This window comes from Ambystoma mexicanum, chromosome 6p (assembly GCF_040938575.1).
Source record: "Ambystoma mexicanum isolate Mex_15411 chromosome 6p, UKY_AmexF1_1, whole genome shotgun sequence".
Classification (NCBI taxonomy): Eukaryota; Metazoa; Chordata; class Amphibia; order Caudata; family Ambystomatidae; genus Ambystoma; species Ambystoma mexicanum.
The window spans coordinates 432,295,199-432,320,559 of record NC_090935.1 but is presented as its reverse complement, the minus strand read 5'-3'; the positions used below and the strand labels follow the sequence as shown (position 1 = coordinate 432,320,559).

General features: G+C 45.8%; 1 long non-coding RNA gene across 1 annotated transcript; it reads right to left on the bottom strand.

Annotated features, from left to right (window-relative positions):
• Positions 1 to 332: 332 nt before the first annotated feature.
• LOC138510934 (uncharacterized) lies at positions 333 to 21,713 on the bottom strand. The gene is made up of 2 exons (XR_011280479.1): positions 20,297 to 21,713; positions 333 to 956 (listed from the first exon to the last, which is right to left on the bottom strand). It is a non-coding gene; the product is annotated as an uncharacterized lncRNA (long non-coding RNA).
• Positions 21,714 to 25,361: the final 3,648 nt, after the last annotated feature.

The following is a 25,361-nucleotide window of genomic DNA, read 5'->3' as shown; positions in this document are numbered from 1 at the left end:
TCAACATATACATAGTTTGTACACATTTTAGAATCTATCAGAGTAGAAGAGGACATTATTGTAACAATTGACGTTACAATGCCTATACACCTTAATTCTACACTCCTGGGACATAGAAGCAGTGAAGTAGGTGTTTTTGCACGAGAACCAGATTGGTGCAGCAAAATAGCTTATTATGCTTCTGCTTGAGTTTATTTTTCAGAATTTCTATTCGACGTTCAAGGAACAATATCTCCTACAAACATTAGGAACTTCAATGGGGGTCACAATGGTCCCTGTGTATGCAAACTGCTTGATGTTTAAAGTTGAAAATGAACACATTATCGACCATCCAGTTGGGCAAAAGCATATTTAATACTGTGCACGTTACATAGATGGCATGTTTACCATTTGATGTGTTTCCCAAGACATTCTGGTAGACTTTCTTGGATATCTAAATGCCAAAGCTGAACATATAATTGAAAAAAGGGGCTCCTGGTTACCGCCCTGTTCTACCCAGATGGGTGAATACTTATAACAGACAAGTGAACAGGGTCACTAAATCCAAAAATGTACACTCCTATCAGTTTCCACACATCAGACTTGATAGTTTCACTTTTTCAAGGAATTGAATACACAAAACAAATTAAAACATATTAACAGGACACTTATCGATTCAACAAATAAAATTACCTTCACATGATACAATGGTGTTCACCCAACAGAGATGCCTTGGGTTACAGTACATTAACATATACAAAGCCTTAGATCTGTGAAGGAAATAGGAACAAATGTACAAATTACATGGTGTGTGGTTGATTACACAGTTTTAGCAGTGTAGGATTTAGACACTGGGACGTAGAGTCAAAAAAGTCGACACAACTGTGTTTCGGCTATTTCTAGCTGTGTTGTGTAGCTGCTGTTAAGTAGGCCTTCATCAGGACGGTAACAATTGTGGTGGAAGGGTCCTGTTTGCTCTGTTGAAGAATAGACAGAGACAGGTGGGTCAGGGGTGTGTATTGGGTTACAGAGAACATAATATGATAAATCAAGTGCAATTAATGCTTACATTCAATTTTGTTGCCGAGAACCGCCCATGGTCTTATTTGTTTTATGAAAGACATATGAGAAGTAGTCCCAAAGTGGCAACTTGCAATCATCTAATGATGAATACCACTCAGATCTGTCAAAGTTCAACAATTACTGTTTTAGTTATTTGATTGTAGAGGATAAAATCCCTGTGGATGGCCCCCATGAGATAAGTCGTTACAACCTTACCCTTGTCTGAGGATTGTGTCAGGGCCAAATCATAAGTGCATGCACCTCTGCAAGATGTGTAACTGGATTATGAATCCCAACGTGGTGACTGTCAATCAACTAATGACATGTACCACATGTATCTATCAATATAAGACAGAGACTGTTTAAATCATTTGATTCTAAAAGTATGAGTTGCTAAATCCCATGTACTCCCCCCCTGGAGTAGATGCATACAATCTTACCCTATCCAGAGGATTTCTTTGGGGGCAGGTTACAAATGGATTTACCTGTGTCTTGTCGAGACCTTGTCACGCCTGTTGGCAAAAAATTGTACCTATTACCAAACGCTCCGTGTGCCAAATAATGATTTAAGTATCTGCATCTCAAAGTAAGATTAGAATGCTGAGTAGAATCTAGAAATGGCAGTAACCCCCCCACGGGCACAATCACCCTTTCGTATTGAACAGAGTGGTGCCTAATAAGGTTACTATCCGATCATATATGAAATCGGCGTGTTTGCTTGTGTGTTATCAGGCGACGAGGCTGCTTACCTCGAAAAGTTGAGTCATTGCAGAGCGCTGCAGGTCCTCTGGCTGCCTATTGCCGAGTACAGTGTATCTTCATTGTCATGTTCAGGAAGCATCAAATAGTGGCAGCCATTTTGTGTATTGTACAGTGTCCATTCACTATACATTTCAAAGTGAATTTAAATACCGAAGATGATTAAAATATATGGAGGCACAGGGCTTCAACGGGATTCCAGTGTGCATTTAAGATCTGTTCGATTCATTATTGTGACACTGCTAGTCATCATGGTGACGCGGGGTGCTCAATGTTTATATTCTGAGCTTGAATTGATGGTGTTCCACAGTAAAGGAACCCTCCTGGCTTTTATGGCGATTATGTGGATGCAGCGGCTACCCAGTTGATTTTGACGTAAATACACTATCTGTTGGGAGCCTGCTTTCCCATGTTGTCATCGCAACATGACGCTGCTGCAGCGTGTGGCTTGCTAGGGGCAGGAGTGGCAGAGTGATCGATATGCACCAAATGGAAGCTCAAAGGGAAAGTTCCACATGAAAGTCATCTCTTAGCAGCGCAAGGCTGTCTATCTCATAAAAGCCTGGTTTCACATTACAATTGGACAGGGTCAATTTAATGATGAGTCTCTGGCATTTTCAGGTTATACATTTTGTGTGTAAAAAAACCTGTGTAAATGTAACTGTTTACAATTGAGCCCAAAAATATATCCACATTGTAATCAATGCATTAAATACAATATTGATCACAGCGTTGGGCTGTATGTCTGCATGTATCTGCATGTGTCTGATTTCTCATCATAAAAGAGCATTTGAGATTATATATTATATATTATATTAGATAATCTCCACTCCCTGTTTCTTGGTGCATTTGGATGCCCACGAGACACTGTAAATTAACCAAGCACACTCGAGGGGCTCAGAAATATTGGCTGAAGTTTATTGATGCCATATTTGGGGGCTGCCTAGACCCGCAGGATACAAGCGTGAGATGACAGTGAAGAAGCAGTCGGAGGGAGAGAAGGGTGGTCTTGTTTCATACTTGTACACGTTCCAGAGGGTTTGACCATTAATTACAGCCCCAATAGATGAGCACATCAGGGCACCTTTCATACCCTAAGGAAGAAGGCCGGAGAGGATATGGGCCAGGCTGGTATTGCAGAGCTTGCTAGCTATGAGACAATTACGATCTGCACTGCCATCAAACAGCGTTCGCTCCAAGTTCAGCAGCTATTGCACTCCGATTGTAACTCATACAAAAACGAGAAAAGAACAATGAGCTAAGGTTATTTGATGTGCGCTTTACAGGAGAGGGTGAAACAGATTTAAAGGGACAGGACGTTCTCAGTGAGCATTATAGTTTTGGTGTTGCATGGCACCTGTATATTGGTTGTACTAGAAGCGATCGCACAGGTAGATGCCTTGGAAAAGGACCTTGTAGCATTGCTCTTGGAGGGCAGAGTGAGGTGTTGGGATCTACTCTTCCTCAGCCGGTGGTAGTCCTATACGTCTTTGCCACACCTGACCGCTTCTTGAATATGTCAGCCAACATTTCCTTTGGTGTTCAGCCATGTCCTGAATGGCTTCCTGCTACATACACAGCCATAATTTCCCTTTTCACAACATAGCAGGACCTAAAACAAGCAAAGTCCATTTTCTTTGGCTTTTCTGCTTTCCCTAAAGTGTTTGAGAATTGGAAACAGCGACACACCCTCCAGGCACATGTGACCTGCATTGCTGCCCTCTGCATCACATTGTTCTGCCAATGTCTCCAGATCAAACCATGACTATGTGTCTTTGCAGCGCATCAATCTGGCCTGCGTTATCAAGATACTGAGGCAAGATGGGTCCTGGCCGCTAGTCATGTCACAGGAGCTAATATTTGTGAATCTGAATTCCTACGCCCAGTTAAGTTAGACAGATGATGCCATGTCACTGCGCTCACAGTGTACCACTCCTGGGCTTTCCTTTTACTACACTTGTATTTCAGTTGGTGAAACCCAAGACTACAGCACCAAAATGCCCTGAAGTGTAAGATTAAAGCCCAGAACTAAAGCGTTATTCCTATGTTGACATAGAGATATCTGGCAACATTTCCCCACCCCTCCAACTCTTGCATTCAATTACAACATTCTACACAACCAGGTTCTCATCCTCCCATGTTTTAAATAATGTCAACACTGCAAGCCCTTTCACAGGGACGGATGCTGGAATAGGGAAAGTATTCTTCCATTGCATGCACAATTACCTTGATAATTATGCTTTCAATACATTGGCCCTCATTACAACACTGGCGGTAACCAATGGCGCTATTAGCACCATGGTTGCTGCCGGTATTGTAACGAGTCCGCCAAGGTGCAATGGGGAATTACCACCCCATTCCAAGGTTGGCAGGGCGGTAATTCCCCATGCACCATTGGCCCTTGCCCATTCCCATTTTTGCCCCATAGGGCTCAATGGGAATGGGGAAGGCTGTAATTACGGTACTGCAAATTGCGGTACCATAATTACCTTCAAGGTCCCTTTGCGGGTCCCTACTTTAACGGCTGGTCCAGACCAGCCGTTAACGTCGGGAGCCGCAACGGGACCTCGTAATTAGGCGCTAAGGGGTTAACAGCACCGCAGCCTTTTACGGCGCCGTTAACCCCTTAGCGCCAAGGTCGTAATGAGGCCCATTGTGTTGAAAGACCATAAAATGAAGCTTACTACAAAGAAATGGAAATAGACAGTCACAAGGTCAAAGAACAGCAGTTATTAAAGTCTACACTGGGGTCTCAGCGCCCCACGATGCTTGCGTACAGACACTGTGGTGGGAGAGAGCGCTGAGTCATCAAAAATACACACATATATACATTCAGGATCACATATGAAAACAGTTGTCCAGCCCCCTCATATGATAGGGTCCACATGGTTAATGACCTTTACACGCAGATAGTATTACCAAGGCAACACTTTTGCATATTTCCCCATCCTCCTACTGACAATTTACTGTCTGGGAGCAGGGCAAAGCAGTGCCTGGGGGCATGTTGTGTTCCCTGGTACAAGGTAACATTTGCTGTACAGCTTATTTGTGTTGCACCTAGAGCCTAAGGTCAGTCTGCTCTAAAGCTTGGGAATAGGGTTTTCACTAGAGGAGCATGGTTTGGATGCACATTATTACAATTAATTCAGTGGGGAAAACATAGTCGAGAGAGGCGGGCACCTACTTGTAATTAGCTATGCTCCTGCAAAGGCTTCAATGTTCTACACTGTAAGACAAACAAAACGCTCAGCAGAATGTGCATTCATGTCTTGTAATTGTCAGAACGTTCAAGCTACCGCGTTCAGAGTGAAAACGCAGAATGAGCAGGGCACTGAACATTGCATTTAAGATGGTGAATAAAACAAAATGGCAACGTGACCTTCATTATTGCAGAAACAGATTTGTAGTGTGATGTGAATGCGAATGTGCTTAGGTGAATATGCATACTACATAGGACACTAAAACTGAATCCATTTTCACAAACCCTCCTTTTGACCTAAGCCAAGAGAAACATCCAAACATGGCATCCTCAGACGACCAGGATGTAGTGTCATCATCAGAACATCCCGAATCATCTCTTTCATAAACACTGATGGCCATAAATTCCTTAATAGCATCGTCCTGCATGATCAGTCCATTGGTGACATGTACAGGCAAATGTGGGCTTGGTTTCAATTTGACCAATGAAGGTGCACAACAATCTCCTATCATGGAACCCAGGACAGGTAGACATTGGATGCAGCAGCAACAAAAAAGAACTATACTAAGACTTGTAGCTAGAACAGAGAATATCTTCCAACCCCAAGTCCACAGTAAGATCCCGAACCATGTACTGATATCCCAATCGCTTTGGGGAATGTGTACTTCTGAACCCAAAATATGTAATCTCTTGATTGCTTGGAAAATGGTGGGGGCGGAGTCAGGTCCGTAAACGCAACACGCGGACCCAACCATTTTGCATATACCACCATTCTCAGCCAGGATGACGTCTAACACCATCCTGTTCTGAAGAGCCACTAGTCTAATGGCCTTTTGTTCCAATGTGATATTGAACATGATATCAGTGGTCTCATTGATAGTTTTCTCCAAAATTCTAGCCAGTTTTCTAATGTTTGAGAGTTGATTATCTGTCCCAGAATGTTATCATGGATTTAGCGATGTCCCCTAACACCTGCAGAGGAGTGTCACCTTCCATTTCCTTTCTAGGACACGTTTTCGAGATATCAGCGGTGGAAGTGATATATATCCCAGGTAAAGGTATTCCCAGATAACATGTACCCTGCAAGTCTTTAGGTAACCAAGGATAAGCCTTACTCCCGCAAACGAAATAGATGGAACCCCCTATATACAGAGGCCTATCTTCTTTTACTAGAACAAGCATGTGCATGCATTTATCATAGGAGCCCATAGGCTGGGAACCTTTATTTCGCAAAGAGAACAGGACAGTTTCAGGATCATGATTGATGTTGAATGATGGAGGAGCAACCCCCTTATTCCCTAATGGAGTCATTTTAAGATAGATCATCAATTGGTAAGGTCTGGAATATTTGTCAGATTGTTTTTGCAGTGGCAGTATTGAGGGTGCATTTGTTTACATACAATGAACACCCTAGCAGCAACAATACCAGTCGATCAAATTCATTAACATTTGTACCATTGAAGTTACGAGAGGTGCTGTCGATCCATCGTCCAAAGAACAGTGCCCTAAATGAGAATAACATGCAGTAGACAGAGGGAGAGGATGAATATACCAACGTACCCATTTCTCACCATGCTGTAGCAGAGGTGAGCAAACCCAACAATTTGTTTTATTCAGAATAGCATGTGTTGCATTCATAATCATCATGAGAGTGTTGTTACGATAACCCCCTCTATGACTGAGATCACGTGGATGAAGATTGTGTGCGTACAAGTGTAGAGGAGACATTGTGGATGCATTGACAGTTGTCAACAGAGTATCGAGTGGATGTGCACTTTACAAATACCATAGCACAGGTATCAATGTGACCATAAAACAGGTTTTCACAGAAATTATTATCCATTTTGTCCTTGGGGACCATGGCCCTTGATATCCAGGCCCATCAATCTGAAAAGGTACCATGTCCTCATTTATCCGAGCAGTCCCAAATGCAGGCATAGTCTTTCAGCGTCTGTTAAGAAGCCTCACTGATAGGCTTTATAAGTTCATACATTGGTGGCACCTGACCGTGTGACCAATCTTGCTTGTAGTCTTCTTTGCCACTCCCTGCCCTTTAGCTTGTCCGGAGGGGAATGATGAGGGAATGGCACAATGTTGGCTTCGTGTTGGTGCAGTAGTCCTACCACACTTTCCTATCCTATTACAAAACGCAATGTCAATCCCTGAACTAAATCCGATTTTGTGGTCGAAGATTGTACCTTAAAGCTCCAGGTACCGAATCAACGATGAACAAAGGATCATTGATCTCCAAAGAAATAATGTCGGTCGATGCAGAGGAAGAAGAAAGAACTGTTTCCCCAAGCCCCATGGACTCAGGAAGTGGTTTCGTATCACTCTTGTTGTCGATCAGAACAGGCACATGGTGATCGATTTCCTTTTTGTCACCCTCGTCGAGAGGCAAAGGCAGTGGTACTCATTTCATGTGTGTCGTGTGGATCCAATGGCGCTTTACAGACATGCGTATTGCTGTCTGCGTGTCCAGTAGCACTTGGTACGGCCCCGTCCAGCGAGGTGCAAGGCACCTTTTCCTCTCGAAGTTCTTCAACAGAACAAATTTCCCAGGCTGAATTCGATGGCCTGGCCCCTCATATTTTTCTGGCAAGGCTGCTTGAACCTGTTGGTGAATCAAACGCAAGTTTTGAGTCAACTGGTCACAATAGTCAGACAGTGATGGATACTTGATTTCGGCCAACTTTTTAGGTCTCGGTACATTCCATGCATTTTCAGGTCTTCCCATAACAATCTCATACGGGGAAAGTCCTATCTTTGACTGTGTGGATGTTTGCATTGAAAGTAAGGCTATTGGTAAAGCTTCAGGCTATTGTAGATTACTGTGTGTACACACCTTCGCTAGTTGATTCTTCAAAATACTGTTGTGGCATTCCACCAAACGGGCACACTGAGGATGTCTCGCTGAGTGAAAACATTTATCGATCTGTAATCCTGCACATATTTGCCGAATGGCATCAGCGATAAAGTGAGGCCCATTGTCAGACCAAATGACTCACTGCAGGTCATACCTAGCAAAATATTCCTTTAGCATGGCTTTGGGCGTCCATAGTGCCTTGTGGTCTTCCGGGGAAAAAAACCGCAACCCATTTGCTAAAGGCACAAATCACAACTAATACGTATCTGTAGTTTTGGCATTGTTCCATCTCGATAAAGTCAAAATGAATCACTTCAAATGGCATGGAGGGAGGCCCAGAACTACCCTTCGTGGTTGGTGTGCTCTTCCCAAAGTTGTGTTGTAGACATATCATACAATTCTGGACTAAACATTCAGCAATTTTCAGGATATTGTTGTTGTACCATACGTGGTCTTAATGCTGACATATCATTTTTGTACAAATGTGTGCTGGACCATGAGCCATAGTGAGTACAGCAGTGACATAAGCTTTGGGCAGCATCCATCTTTGCTTCTCATTGTCTACCCAACAACCCTTAACATCCAATCCCGCCAGACCATTCACCCATTGTTTGATCTCTTCTGCTGTTGTTTCAGCCTGAATTTCTTTCACACTATTGACCCCTTCTTCCATCAAATTAGTGTCAGTAACCCATTTAGCTGCATCCAACACATACATTCGTGAGTGTGGATCGGTAGCAGTCTGTTTGGCAATTTCATTGGCAAAAGCATTTCCTTTTCCTACATCTTGCATTCATTTCTGGTGTGTGGCGCATTTCATTATCGCTAACTGTGTAGGAAGTGCTAGTGCTGATAACAATTGTACTGTTAGAGTACCATTTTGAATTTTGTTGCCATGTGATGTCAAGAATCCCCTCTCCGCCCGTAATCGTCCAAAATTGTGAACCACTCCAAACCCATACTGGCTGTCAGTATCGATGTTTACACTAAGCCCTTCAGAAATCTCACATGCTCTGGTCAATGCAATTATCTCTGCTGCCTGGGTGGAATTAGGCGATACCTTTCTGCTCTCAACAACAGTGTCTATTGTGGTTATTGCATAGGTGGCAGAGGAAGTACCATCGGGTAACTTAAAACAGGAACCATCACAAAATAGTTTCCCATCTGAAGATTTCAAAGGTGTATCACTCAAATCAATTCTGCCTTTTGTATCTTGTTCTGTAACATACAGGCAATCATGGGACATGACATTAGTGCAGTCTTCTACTCGTGGAGACTGAAAAAGTTCAGCTGGATTCAAAGTACAGCATCTCTTCATTTGGATGTGCAGTGCAAACCGAATCAACTCATATCTCGTTAATCAAGCAGAAGTGAGATACCAAACTCTCACTTTGTTTTACTGACGCAGCAGCAGCAGCCACAGCTCTCAAACATTTCGACAAAGTGCATGCAACAGGAACTAACATGGAGGAAAAATAGCCAGATGGTTTGCTCTTTCTCCCATGTTCCTGTGTCAATACAGCCAAAGCACAACCCTTTCCCTCATGCACATACAACGCAAAATCCTTTTCATAATTTGGAGTGCCCAATACTGGCGTGGAACATAATGCAGCTTTGAGCAGGTCAAAAGCATTCTGGCAATCTATGTCCCATGGCAAAGGCAAAGGAACATCCTTCTTTGTTAATGCCAGCATAGGTTTGATCAAAAGTGAAAGATTTGAAATCCACTGTCTACAATAAGAAGCTATGCCAATCTGAGCTCTGACTTCCTTCTGTATATTTGGAACAGGCATGTCAGAGATGCTTTGTATACGTTCAGGTGTCAGACGCCTTCCCTCCTTTGACAGGAAATAGCCTAAATAGGTGAACTTCTGTCGACAATACTGAAACTTCTTCAACAACGCTGTAAATCCATGTGTAGCTAAATGAATAAGCAGTAAAATAGTACCCTCTTTGCAAGTGTCCTCAGAATCTGCAACAATGAGCAGATCGTCAATGTACTGCAGCAACGTTCAGGTTGACGGCAACTCAAGCATATCAAGCTGTTCTTTCAATGTCCTACTGTATATGCTCGGGCTTTCAGTATAACCCTGAGGAACACGTGTGAATTTGAAAAAGCGTCCTCCTAAAGTGAACGCAAACAAGTACCTTCTATCTGGTGTACGGGAATACTAAAGAAAGCATTCTTCAAATCAATAACAATAAAATATGTGGCTTTAGATGGAATCATGGTCAAAATGTTCATAACATCAGGAACAATCAGGAACTGTGGCACGACAATCTTGTTAATTGCACACAAATCAATTATAAAACGGCAAGGTAAAATATGATCTTGTTTCTTATATATGGGTAGAATCGGGCTATTACACACACTCCCAGAAATCTCTTCAATAACACCTCGGTGTAAAAAATCTGAAACAAGTCTCTTCAAAGCACACTCACCTTCTACTGATAGTTTGTACTGTGGAATATGTGGCAGGGTAATACCTTATTTCAAGATTATCCACACCGGTTCAACAGTAAGAATCCCAACATCATTATCATTCACCGCCCATAACTGTGTGGGTACTCTACTCAACTCACTGGGCAAAGGCATAAACAAGAATTGCAAAGCAGAATTTTGTTGGGTGGAGATCGTCAAATACACTCCATCTGGAGAACAATACACCACAGCATTTAGTTTCTTCAACAAATTCAATCCCAACAGGTTCTCGCCGCAATTCGTTGCACACAATCAGTAAACAATCCCAATGCAATCAGTACCGGCCGGGAGACCAGACTGACTACTGGTGTACCGGAGAACCCTACGGAAACATTGCTCTGCTGTGACAGTAGAATATCTGGAACCCGCAAATGGTAAATGGAACATTTTTGTGCTCCGGTATCTACTAGAAATATATGCTCCCTATTCCCCACCTTCATCTCAATGTAGGGCCCTTTTTGATCTACGGGAATAGGTAATGATTCCAGACCCTGCTTCGGGCTGTCCTAGCGAAACAATATATTGTCAGATGTAAAATCTTCTGTAAAATAAGCATGAGTAGAATTATCAACGACATTCCCGCTACTCGCATTCTGTGGATGTCCTCCTCCATGGCTACCCACATATGTGTCTTGTGGTTGATTCTGCTGATTCTGTGTAAATTGGTATCTACCAGGACCCCCAATGCTAGGACCATCCCTTGATCGCCTCCCGATCGTACCATATGGGTTATTAGTTTGCTGTTGGCGGAACGGACACTGTGCCCTCCAATGGCCTTCCTGTCTACAATACGCACACAAGTTCATGTGCACGGGACCCATTTGTGCTCCCAGTTGTGGCGCAAACTGACCCCTTGGTTGAGTGTTTCTGCCCCTCGATCCATGTGCTATTTGCTGCAGAAGTACTCTAGTTTTCAAATCGCCGTTTTTCTTTTCCACCTTCTCCTTCTCTGTGTTCACCCTGTTCTCATAATACTGGGCCATGTGCAGCACTTCCGATTGTGATTTTGCCTGCCATGCACATTCAGATATCATGATCTGAGTTTGAATGACAGGCTACAATCCTCGTACAAATTTGTCAACAAATAATCTTTTTCCTAGTTCCGTACTCAAATCTTGCTAAAATCCAAAAACACTGGTTCAAATCTGATGAAAAATTCAGCCGCACCCTCGACCTTCCCTTGCATGCATGTTGTCAATTTGTCCCATATAATTCTCTTCTCGGGCACTAAAGTTTTTAGTTTGGTCACTATATTAATCGGCAACATTAATATAGCCTGAGGCAGTTTCTCGCCTGCTTTTTTTCTAACCCCATCAGTTTGTGTCAAGGCATCCCAAGTATCGCCCATCCCTGCTTGATCATCTACAGTCCTAATCTGTTTCCATAAATCCGCAGGTAGGATCACGGGAAACAGCAAGTCAATGGCCCTCATTCCGAGTTTGGAGGTAAGTAACGCCCCTTACCGGCTGGCGCAAATAGGGTGTTCGTGCTGGCACCAGTCCGCTAATAGAGGACTATTACGACTTTGCGGGCATGAGCTTTGCGCCCTGCCGGTAAGGTACCTAGCGCCATGCCGAAAAAGGCCCCCAAAATGGCCTTACGGGCATCAAGCTAAGCGCAGATAACATTACCGACATTGTCTAATGCGTCATTAGCGGTGACTGTAAATAGCGGTGACTGTAATTAGCAGACACCGCTATTTACGGTCATTGCTAATAAGCGGAACTGGAAATAGCGCCATTGCACAGGAATGGGAAGGAGCATGGCGGCCATCTTTAAGAACACAATCCATTGCCATCCTCAGCACACAGGACCCCTGGGACACTGTTGATCGCCTGAAAACTTCCTCCTACAACACAAGAATGCCGAAAGCTCTGAAGAAGGGATCTTCCAGCCTCAGAAAGGAAAGATTTAATCAGGACGAGCTCCAGATGCTTGTGGACACTTTTGCACGAGCATGCAGGCACAGTCTTCAGCAGCAACATGAGGAGAGAGGCAGTGCTACGTAAAAAAGAGATCCATTGAAGGCGTAGGCGAGATGGAGTGTGGTGCCACGACATCTGGCGATGGAGGTGAGTGTCCAAAGTAAACACTGTTATGCCAAATCTGATGAAAGTCAATGCCAATGTCTGTCCAAAGAGTCACGCCATGGTCGGCCACACACACACTCCCTGTAAAGTAGGCCGAAGCATCAGAGACCCATGCTGATGCCTGCTGCAAGGCAATACCGTACATGACACATACCACACAAAGTAGGAAATTCCACAAGGCACACAGCATTCATGACCAAAACAGTAGGCATGTTAGACAGCACTGTTCCTGGCCAACATGAGTGACGCTGACATATGGCTGCATTTACCACCCATGTATGAAATGACGTGCCCTTCCCAACACAAATGCGTATTACCCACAATTGTGTGGATGAGCAATTGTCCCAATGTATGTGGGATGCCTATCAAAACATCACTCATGCCGTCCCTCTCTTCCACCCCCACATGCAGTGACCATGAGAGCGAAGAGCAGGACACCACCTCTGCACAAGGCACACCCAGTAAGAAGTCCCAGGAGGACAGCAACCAGCCGTCAACATCCAGGGGACAAGCCAGGAGGCACCATGTCCCAGCAACCATGCCACTGCAGGTACACATTGCACCTGTACCACCAAGGCCACCAAGGCCTGTGGATGGCACAGCACCACCACCCCCCCACCCTCTGTTCTGCCTGGAGACACCTGTGAGACACCCCATTCGGAGGAGTCTAGTGTGGCTGGGGAGGTGACAGACACGGCACCCCTGACAGTGGATGACAGCCAGGAGGACATCTGGGGCACGATGGAGGATGACATAATGGATGTGGTCCATACCCCAACCCAAATTGCATCCCCCCAAGAATCATTGATCGATACTGGGAACACCAACATCCCAGAGCTTTTTGACCATGACCACACTCAGGGACATATCAGTCCAGTGTTGGGGAGGATGAGCAGGCTGGGCATGAAAGCCAGATTCTGAGCACACCCACAGGTGCAGCTGCAGGGCCTCAGCGGGCTGACCTGCTCACTGCACTCGTCCGTGAGTTTGTAGAGGACAACCGTCAGGCCAGAGAGGAGTGGAGTACAGAGTTAGCAGCACTAGGCCGGTCCTTTATGGACAACACCAGCCGCGCGGAGGTCTCGGCCCTCCGGCAGGTGCTAGGGCGCATCGCTGATGCGTTGGAGGCAGGTCATCCCGCCCCACAACCTCAGCAGGAGGCCACACCATCGTCCTGCAGTTCCACCCAAACGAGCCCGCTCCGCAGGTTGGTCCGTGCTCAGTGCCGACGGGACATGCCACCCCTTGGCTCTGGGAGTGCCAAATTAATGTTATGGCAGCCTCATCTAGGCTTCGTGGACTCATTGGGACTTGTGTGGGGGAGTTGTGGGGGGAGGGGGGTGAAGGTGTGTGGGGGAGTTGTGGGGGGAGGCGGAAGGGGGGGAGGGTGAGGGGGGGAGGGTGGTGGAGGGTCTTGTGACGTAGGTTTATATTGTTACATTCAATACACTGGTTGTTTCAAAAAGAAGACCTGAGTGGACATTCATCAATGCGCATGTGTCATTTATTCATATACAGTGCATAGTGTACATGTACCCCCACACCCAGTACCCTCTGTCCAACTATCAGGTCACCCTCTGCTGACATGTGTGTCAGGAATATTGTGCAATCACTGACTGGCGCACAGCACGTCCCTCCTGTGCATCGGCACCATGATGATGTCCTGCCACATCTTCATGTTCCCCTTCATTTTCATCAGGTGGTAGCAGTTCAATGTCAGGGGGCAGGGGCACGTTCCGACGGATGCACATATTGTGCAGCATTAAAATGAAGGTAAATGTCAGGGGAATCATGAAGGACAGCTATACTAGTCACACACGCTTACAGGTTATCGTTACCCACATGCACATGTCCCTCGATGCATTGATGCCATTTTCTGTTCCTCCATGTGTCCTGTGCCATGGTCTAATGGTGTGGGTTGCAACTTCAAGATGATACATGGTGTGCACTGCCGACTTGTTGCGCATGCATGGTGTATGCATACAGCTGTGTTTGTGTCAAAATAGTGAGTTGTTGTGTCCTGTGAGATTTACTAAGAGGGAGCGTTGGCAGTAGTCTGTGCAATATTGGGCAATCAGCATTGGCATTCCCATGGTGACATGCAGCACTCCTGTGAGTGTGCCGGCCCTGTGGCGGACAGTGGATTCCCTAGTAGGTTCAGTTTAATTAACTCCCAGGGATGTTTGTCCAGTGTGGTGATATGCTGGAGACAGCAACATGGTGCATATGCACTGCATGGTGCAGGATGGCATTATGGAAGGTGAGGGTCGCTGATGGGTGGTGCATAGACACTACCTTCAGTAGAGGGGGGATGGCGATGCGTTTTTCATGAGGCTCACTATGTCTTCATGTATCAGGTCCACTATGGTGGTGATGGTGTCCTGGTCCAGACGGTGCAGGGTGTGGATCTGCTCTGGGAATAGGTTGAAAGGACTGGCTCTGATGCAAGGGATTGGGGGCTGCCGGCATGGTAACAGTGGCGGCACTGGTGGGCCTTCTGGGCCTGTCACACCCTCATTCTCCTCCTGCGTCTCCCCTATGGTGGCGGCTGTTGTTGTTGATGTTGTGGCAATACAAGCAAGTCCTCCAGCTCCAGTAATGCTACTACTATTGGAATCATCTTGGTGTGGGGGGGTGTGTGGTGTGTGGGTGTGCTCCTTTTGTACTGGGCCAGACCCCATAGCTTCCACCTGTGCTGATTGTGTGCACCTGTGGCAGTTGGGAACACTGCTCTGGGCATATAACGGTAGGTCAGCGATGCCAGTATTTACGGCATGCCGGTAAGCACTTTTTCCGACTTCATGAGGCCGTTATTTGCATCTCCGCCTCATTTGGGATCTGCTCCAGTTTACGGCATGCCGCTAATGCCGGCATGGTGGGTCGCGTGCACGCCCAGACCATTATTATTAACGGCTCCGTACTTTCTGATGCCATTAATAGCGGTCTGGTAGGTCAGAATGTCCCGTAGCGGTAATCGATGACGATATTCCTTTACTGGCATCGTTTTTTCCTTAGCACCAACCTCGGAATGACCCCCAATATCCCCTAAGGTGATAAATGACATAATCAAAACTGATTATATCTCTTTGTAGAACCCTGTAGGATTCTTCCAAATGTCTTGAATGGACTGCTTAATCGTATTCACTTCCTGTCTCGAAAATGGAATGTGAACAAACTGTGAAATATAATATGCTGGAATAGTGGAAGCAGGTACCTGTCCTGGAGCTGGGGTTTCTACCTTTGGGACTAGTGTCGGAGGAACCTCTCTCATAGGCAATTGTATAATAGGGAGTTCTGAACGCTTGTTAAGCAATAGGGCTAAACCGAGCGACAAATAGATTAACGTGCTGTCGGGTGAAAATGCTCTTTTATAAATCACCATCATATCCACTGGACAACACAAGTTTCTTTTCATGCATTCATCTTGTAAATGCTCAGCCATCACTTGTAACACCTTCCGCTGCATAGCCGGTGCATACTGACTAAAGGTATTATGCACTTCAATAATAGAGACACCTGAAATCCATCTAAGTGCGTCCTTGTACAAATGCACACTTCTTCACTAACAGGTTTCAATGGAGGCAAAAATCGTTTCTGTACGTAGGATGTGTGTTGCTTATCTCAATTCAAATTATCTTTATTTTATTTTAAAATGTTCACATAGGCATTTGTAAAGTACATTGACAGTTTGCTGCTCAATTTCCAATCACTGGCCAACATGTACTTAAGATAGATTAGCATCAACAAATAACTTGTATAATAACAATAAATAGTCTTCACTTCAAAGTTCACTCATGGGGGCTCACAGACTGCCCCTGAAAGGTTCTGGCACCTGGGTGTCACTGGGGATTTTGGGAGCCCGGCGCGACAGGCCATGTTGCCTGCTTGTAAGGGCCTAACCTCCAATAATCACTGGCCACTGTGTGAGTGGACTTGGGTCCTTCACGGCGGTTTATCATCTGATGGGTGGAACATGGCCCAGATTAGAGCTTTCTAAGCCTCGTAGGCAGGGCTTGCATCCCCTCCTGCCTTAGCTATTCCACCTCCCCACACCCTAGTTTCTGCCTCCGTCCAGTGTTCCAATTCGCTGTGTCATCTGTCATACTGTGGGCCCCCCGCTGACTTCAACGCCATTGCAATGGCCCTTTTGGCCAGCACACATACCATGTCCATAAATTTTACAACATGCTTAACTTTGCTTATTCGACGGTAGGCCCCCAGGAGGCATTGATTGGTGTCCATTGATACTGTGCCACTCCTGCACTTCTGCAAGATTGTTTTATCCTGACCCAGAAGTGCTGTATTTTCGGGCACCCCCAGAACATGTGCATCATACCCACCACTTCCGATCTACACCAGAAGCACAATGGGTTCATACTTTTGCTGAATTTGGCTATTCTGCTCGGTGTCATATATGTCCTGTAAAGGACATTCCGTTGGATCAGCCAAAATCGGGCCTTTCTAGAAACTTCCCGGGGTATAATAGGATCCCTTCCCATTCCTTCTTCGCAATGCTGATTCCGAAGTCTACCTCCCACCACTGTTTTAACATGTCACTTTTAGGGTTGGGTCTGTCTGCGAGCTGGGTATAAAGCCTGGACACTGGTTTCCACCCAACCCTCAGGTTGTGTATTAGTGTTAGTGTTGGATCTGCCTCTAGTTCCTCCGGCTACTCTTTCCATTTCCCTTTTGCCACCTTCCTGATCCTCCGGTACCATAATAATTGGCCATTAGGTAGCCCCTCCTTCACCACCATGGCTCTGCCCCAAACTCTCCTATCCAGCTGTATAATCATTTTGCCTCCCCTAGGCATTTCAACGGGACCGGTAGAACTTCCTTCAGGTCCGCCAGTGCTACAAGCTGTTTTAACAGCCATGTTTCCGAGGTGGTCTCATCTGCAAGCCACTTGGCCACAAAGCTGAGTTGAGCCGCCAGATAGTACCTCTTCAGATCTGGTAGCTGGACCCCACCCGACTTAAATGGTAACATTAGCGTGCTCAGGGCTAGCATGTGTCTGGCAGGACCCCATAGCAACTCCCTCAGTAGTTTTTCCAGTAATCGAAAAATGGAGGCTGGTATATAGTAGTGAGTGTTGTGGAAAAAATATAGGAACCTCAGTAGCACTATCATTTTAATGACTGTAGCCCTACCCAACACTGATAGCGGCAATTTGGACCAAAACTTTGTGGACTTCCTGAACCCCTGCACCACCAGTAAAATGTTGCCCCCATTAATCTCTTCAGGTGTGTGCCACATATTAACCCCTAGTTATCTAAATGTGTGCAGTTTCCACCGGATCCCTGCGTTGGGGAGGTCTACTTCCTTGCTCCTTGCCAGGCCCACCAGTGGGAATATGGATGATTTCTCTGTGCTGAAGGAGATCCCAGACACTTGGAAAAATTCTCCAGCGCCCCTAACATTACTAGTACATTAAGGTGTGCATCTCTTAAGTACAGCAGCACATCATCTGCGTATAGGGAGATGACATGGTGGTCTCCCCGTACACTGATGCCAGCATCGAAGAATTTTTTCCTGATGTATTCAGCTATCGGCCAAAACATAGAGCACTGGCGACAGCAGGAAGCCTTGTCTGGTGCCCCTTTGTCTGTCCCATGGTGCTGACACTGTTCTTCCAGTGGTTACCCTTGCCACCAGTGTCTCATAAAGGATTTTGATCCACCCAATGAAGTAGTCACCCAGTCCGAATTGTCTCGGAATGGCAAGAAGCCATTCCTAGTAAATAGAATCTAACGCTTTTATGGCATCCAGGGAGATTACTACTTACAGCTCCTGCGAGTCCGTTGTTTGCGCAACAATATGCTGCAACCTACGCAGGTTTGCCGGTATGTTCCATCCTGGTATGAACCCGTTCTGATCCCCATGTACTATGACCGCTATGACATTTGACAGTTTCTTGGCTAGTACGGTCATCATGATTATTCTGTCATAGTTGAGCATTGCTACTGGCCTGTACGAACCACACTAAGTTACCGCTTTCCCGGGCTTAGGTATCAGAACCACCAATGTCTCCCTCATGCTTCTCGGGACCACCCCCATTTCGTACGACTCCTTGAATACCTCCTGAAGGACTGGGGCTAGTTCTGTGTCGAATGCCTTATAAAACTGGGGGGGAATCCATCTAGCAAGTGGTCAGCGATTTAATCGCCTCACTTATGTCCTCTACTGTCAGCTCCCTGACTGCAATCCTGCAATTCCTGTGGAATAGCTGAACCAGTCATATCACTCCAGCAACTTACACTCCCATTTGTCTATCAATACTTCTTCTCAGGAATACCCCCGTGGTCAGACATTGCACTTACAGCAGCTGTTTCATCACCCCCCCTCCATGTACATTTCAGCCCATTCACGCAGTTCCCTCTTCCTTTCTGCAGATATCGTACTACGTGTCACTATTCTTGAATCAGTGTCAACCACATCATGTACTGGAAGGGGAATGGAAGTGGAGGCAGCCGGTAAAGAAAGTAAAAACAAATAATGCGCGCTCGTCGGTGGAGGAAATGTTGCTGTTGTTGGTGTGATTGGTATAGCAGCAGCTGTTACAATTGAACTGGGTGCTGATGTAGGGGGAGACACATAAATCTCTCTTTAAATCTTTAAAGTCTTTAAGTCTTTAAATCTCTCCGTGATCTCGCACCCTCTTAACTCTCCTTTCTCCTTTCTTTCTACGCCCCTTCCCGCTACCTTCGATCTGCCGATCTCTTCCTTTTCACCGTCCCCCCTCCCGTTTCCGCTCCTTTCAGCTGTTAGCCCCCCTGCACTTGAACTTCCTACATCTCTCTATCCGCTCCATCCCCACCTTTTCCTCCTTGCGTGCATCCTTGAAATCTCTCCTTCTCCATTCTCCACCCTGATACCTTTTACCCCCCTCTCATTTCTCTCTCTCTCTTCCCACACATCTTCACCTACTCACCTCTCCCTACCTGCTCCTTTTCCCCTTACCCTTACCTCTCCCTCCTTACATCTTCACCCTAATGCCCTTTCTGTTTCCCTCCTCCTTTCCCTTCCTTGCCCCCTCCTTCCCTTACTTACCCTCACAGGTTAATTGCTCTACTTACTGTTTTATTGGTTTGATTCATGTCTTGTAAATTGCTTCTACTATCATACATTTCTATGTATCTTGTTATAATGTAAAGCGCTTTGGATTAAAGCGCTATATAAACACAATAAATATAAATACAAATACAAATACACATAAGGATGTGGTGAAGTTGAATCGGCTCCTGAATCAGACCTCTGCTCATTCAGTAAATTATTCAACAACTCATCTGATACATGTAAATCTTGTGATGGGTATATTTTCTGCACATCTCCTTGAAAGGCCCTATCCATACGCCTAATGGCCTCGCTCTGGTTCTGCTTATCATGTACTAAAGCCTTTTCCACAATCGTCAAATGCATACGTTCATGCTTCTCTCTACTTTTGAGTCATTTATTTGCTTCCTTCTTCCAATCCCTAATAGCGTCAAATGCAGCTGCTCTAGCTTTATTATGCAATAATACAGGTTCGAAATATTCTATTCTCGCCAACTCAAAGCTTCCCAGCACTGGCCACTGAAGGTCTAGAGCATGTCTGGTTTGTCAATGGCAAATATCGATGAATAAAATAGAGCTTAAGTGGCAAGCTATATACATATCATACGCCGCCGACCCCTCGGGTGGTGCAGGTTAACTATGTTTCAAATTACTAGATTTTTCTTCCTCTGCAACAAAACATTTCAAAGAGGATGACAATTTACAAGGCATACTTAAAATCACAGTCTTACCTGGCCAAAATATTTATGCATAAATACTACTACAAATCAAATCAGCAGGGCGTTTCCTTCCTGAAACAAACTCACCTGATTTCCAATCAAGTCCAACGGACAATCGTCGTTGCTGGCAATTCCTCCAAACAGGTAAAACAAGCTTCAATTCTGGAACCCTTGCCACAATGTCCTCTAGGCGCTGCAATCGGCCAGAGATCAGGCGCAGCCGTCTGCGATGAAACACATCACTTGTGCAGGCGCTCCTTTTACTCACTGATATCGATTCGACAGCCTTGTCTTCATCCAACGTGAATGGAACATCAACGGGAGGGTCCCTGTTCAGGTGTCATCTGAAAGATCACAAAATTAGGCTTACTACAAAGAAATGGAAATAGCCAGTCACATGGTCAAAGAACAGTGTTTATTACAGTCTAGACTGAGGTCTCAGCGCCCCACGATGCATGTGTACAGACACTGTGGCGGGAGAGAGCCCCGAGTCACCAAAAATACACACATATATACATTCAGGATCACATATGAAAACACTTGTCCAGCCCCCTCATATGAGAGGGTCCATAGAGTTCATGACCTTTCCACGCAGATAGTATGACTAAGGCAACATTTTTGCATATTTCCCCATCCTCCTATTGACAATTTACTGTCTGGGAGCAGGGCAAACAGTGTGGGTGCATGTTGTGTTGCCTGGTACAAGGTAACATTTGCTGTACAGCTTATTTGTGTTGCTCCTAGATCCTAATCTCAGTCTGCTCTAAAGCTTGGGAATAGGGTTTTCACTAGAGGAGCATGGTTTGGATGCACATTATTACAATTACTTCAGCAGGGAAAACATGGTCGAGACAGGCGGTCACCTACTTGTAGATTACCTATGCTCCTGCAAAGGCTTCAAGGTTCTACAGTGTAAGACAAACAACACTCTCAGCTGAATCTCTATTCCTGTCGCGTAGTTGTCAGAAAGTTCATGCCACGGTCTTGTACCGTGTTCAGAGTGAAAACGCAGAATGAGCTGGGCACTGAACCTTGCATTCAAATTGGTGAATAAAACAAAATGGCAAAGTGACTATTATACACTTAGAATTGTGAACACCAGCCTGAGTAGCATCCAGATTAAGTTATGAATGTTAAGCATACCCACATCTAGGCACATTTCTAAACACTAGCCTGAGCCGCACCTAGAAAAGACTGTGAATGTTGGCATGCCCGCATGTGAAGTCCAACAAGTGCCACACTTAGACAAAACTGTGAATGTTAGCATGCTAAAGGTCATGTAACCCACTAACCAATATAAGCTCAAACTCTGCATACCTATCTCACTCAAAAAACTCACACAACCATCTCTCGCACAACAAGCCACATGCACTTCACAACACTACAACAACACATAAGCCGGAGCAACAGCACACGCGGACTGACACCGATCCAATACCCGCATCAAATCTCAGCACCCGGTGAACACCGAGTTGAAGCTGCCAACAGAACACCACTCCTCTCACTATCCTACTCCCACTTCACCCGACTAACCAATCCCCCCCTTATCAATTACAGATCCGCCAGAGCGCCTGGGGACCAATTCCGTTGGTGACGGTGCGCGGTACAAATACCTTTAACATTTAACATTTAACTTTATTGCAGCAACAGATTTGTAGTGTGATGTGAATGCGAATGTGCTTAGGCCAATATGCATACTTCATAGGACACTAAAACTGAATACATGTTCACAGTGTCACCTTGAAATTGGGCCATTTAACGGAAAAAGAAATGCTAGATACCCATTCCTGCCATGGTGCTTATACCTACCCATGAGTCCCCTTAGGCCTCTGGGGTGCCAGCTCTATAATGCTGGATAAACATCCCTGCCATGGCCCCTTACCCATATCCATGAGTCACCATCAGCCCCTGGTGTGCCAGCTGAAAATTGGTGGATAAGCATTCCTGCTGTGGTCCCTTACCCATATCTGCAACGCTCACCTGGTATCCACGGGGACATCACTCAGCCTGTTCTGACCTCTTACGACCTCGAACCCTTCGCTGGAGTCTACTCGACTGGAGACTGGGCCTGAAACACAGGATTGGTAGAGTTTAATCCCCTATTGTCTCTGTGTGCTTGAACCCCTTCTTCCCCGGGGTCCAACTCTTCCCTTTGATCCACAGCTCACCTTGTTTTCTTGGAAAGTGTGCTCTCCATCCTGCTTTCAGTGCAGGGGCATGTTGATTGATGCAGGCTCGTTGCTGCCTAGTTACATCACTGACAAGAGTCCGACAGGTAGTATAAAGTCTTTTGAACAGTTCTCCAACTTCGTTCCTTTCCTTCCTTAGATGATGTACGGCGTTCGGGGATGGCGACGTGCTGCTGAGATGAGTAGCGCTGAAGGTGAGTGAGAGCGCGATGCACGATGCGACCCTTTCGTATTTGTATTGAACCGAGTTCTTTTACTGTGTCTTTTAGGTGCCGCAACGTTTTCAGCATGGATGCCGGTTATGAAGAAGAAATGCGGTGAGTAAGTGCGGTATGCGGCGCCTCTAGATGTTTCCACGCTAACCTGGAGTGTCTTTTCCCTCTTGCAGATGGATGAGAAGTTCTGGAGACAGAGTTCCCCCAGAGCGGCTGGGATTCAGGTTTGAAGCTTGTAAAGTCTTTAAAAATAAGCGAAGATTTGCTGAATGCTTACTAATGCCTTTTTTTTTGTTCTTTTCCCTTTTCCTTAGGAAGCGGCATGCCGGGATGGGAATGACACCGCCGAAGATGCCCACAGAACAGAAGGAGCAATGAATGATGGGCAGAAGCGCCGCAAGGTAAGGCTGTTCCTAACGGTGTTCTTGTTCTTGCAGGAGCTGAGCGCAGAAGAAAGATGCAGACCTACTGGAGACCGATCCGAACACGGTGAGTGTCACGCTGCAGAAAACACAAAGCATGTTTCTCAGCCTGGGCGTGGCTTAAATAGTCTCTGAGTATCCCAGTTGTCTCTGGGCTGAACCACACCCAAATGACTAGACTGCACATGCAGTTCTGGGAACCGAAATATGTGGGGGCATCCATCTTGTCCCTATCAATGCACTACAAGTCCAATCCCCAATTTTATCTTATGGGAGTGAGTGAGTCTGGTGCCACAAGCGCCAAGTCTGACTCCAAGTGGGTCTTTGGAGGGATGAAGAGGCCCTTGAGGGCCATGTAGGTGATTGTGGCATGGCTCCAGCCTGACATCTTGGAGGGCTGGGGACATGAGGGGCAGGAATCATGACAGCACTCCCCCCCAAGGCCCCTCTCAAGGTGTCTGGTCCTGGTTTGTTTGGATGGTTTTGATTAAATTGTCTAAGCAAGTGAGGTGCATGGATGTACTCACTAGGCACCCATGTCCTGTCTTGTGGACCATACCCCTTTCAGTCTACTAAGTAGTATAATTTAAATCGAGGATGTCCTTGACTTCGAATTCTGGCTCCCCGGCGACTACTACTGGCTGCGGTGGCATTGCTACCTGGGTCCCAGGTTGAACAGGTTTATGGAGAGACACGTGGAACACAGGATGAATCTGCATGTTTGACGGCAGAGCTAGTCTGACCGCCACAAGATTTATCACGGAGGTGACGGTGAATGGACCCAGGTATCTTGGACGGAAAGTTCGGGTTCCTATAATGGACACGTCTTTAGATGCCAGCCAGACTTTGTCTCCCACTTGGTAGTTGGGGGCCTTTGCTCGGTGTTGATCAGCAAACTTCTTTTGTCGATTCTTAGCTTGAAGTAGGTTTTCAGCTGCCCATTTAAAGGTTTGAGAAATGGTCGTGTGCAAGGTTTTGACTGCTGGCATTTACAGGGTTGTAGGAACGTCCAACTCAGAAGTATGTGGGTGCGTGCCATACATGGTATAAAAGGGTGTCTGCCCAGTGCTGGTGTGTAGGGAATTATTATAAGCATATTCAGCTATCCATAATAGGTTGAACCAGCTTCCTTCAGCCTGGTGTAACATGCAACGCAGATACTGCTCGAGCGTCTGATTTGTCCTCTCAGTTTGAGGATGGTGACTGGTGGATAGCCGGATGTCGATCTGGTCCATAAAGCAGAATTTTCTCCAGAAGTTAGATATGAATTGAGTACCTCGGTCTGAGATCAAAACTGAAGGAAACCCATGGAGCCGTACGATGCCTTCAAGAAATAATTTTGCCAGAGTGGAAGCATTTGGGAGCCCCTTAAGAGGAATGAAATGTGCCATTTTTGAAAATAGGTCCACAACCACAAGAATAGTGTTAAACCCTTGACTGGGTGGTAAGTCAGTAATACAATCAAGGGACAACGTGTGCCAGGGTGCTGGTGGGATTTCCAATGGTTGTAATAGCCCAGCCGGTTTCTGCTTGGATGACTTGTTTTGAGCACACACTCCACAAGATAGAATGAATTGGATAATGTCTTTACGCGACGTGGGCCACCAATTATTTTGTTTTACCTTTGCCAGGGTTTTAGCAATTCCGGGGTGGCCCTCAATCAAGGAATCATGATATGACTTGTTCTCGTAGTTCTTGGTTTCGTAAGAATAAACGATTCCTGAAGTAGGGCAACTGATCTTTTATCATGTAATGTTCTCCTTGTGCACGCCATGCTTGTAATTGCTCTGGACTCATCAGGTTTGGATTTCTTCATGTAATTCTTTCTGAGTTATGGTTGCTGTGATTCCTAGGAGCTTGTCACTCGGGATGATTGCTATTGGATCAGGGGTCTGATACCCTTGCTCTTCCACCCCCATACGAGAAAGGGCATCGGCCTTCCCGTTTTTCACCCCTAGTCGAAATGTAATCACGTAGTCATATTCAACAAAAAAAAGAGCCCAACGAAGTTGGCGTGAGGATTGGGCCTTTGCCGTTTTTAGGTACTGGATTTCCGGTGGTCAATTATTACAGTGATTGTGTGTCTGGCGCCCAAGAGGTAGTGCCGCAATGCCTTAAAGGCTGACTTAAGGGCCAGGAGTTCTTTGTCTGTGATAGCGTAATTGAGTTCAGGGGGTGTCAATTTACGCGACCAGAAGGCAACTGGGTGTAACTGGCCCGTTTTGGGGTCCTTTTGTGAGAGGACGGCTCCCATGGCCATGCTTGAGGCATCCGTTTCCACCAGGTATTGGAGATCAGGGCGAGGGTGGCGTAAGATTGGGGCAGG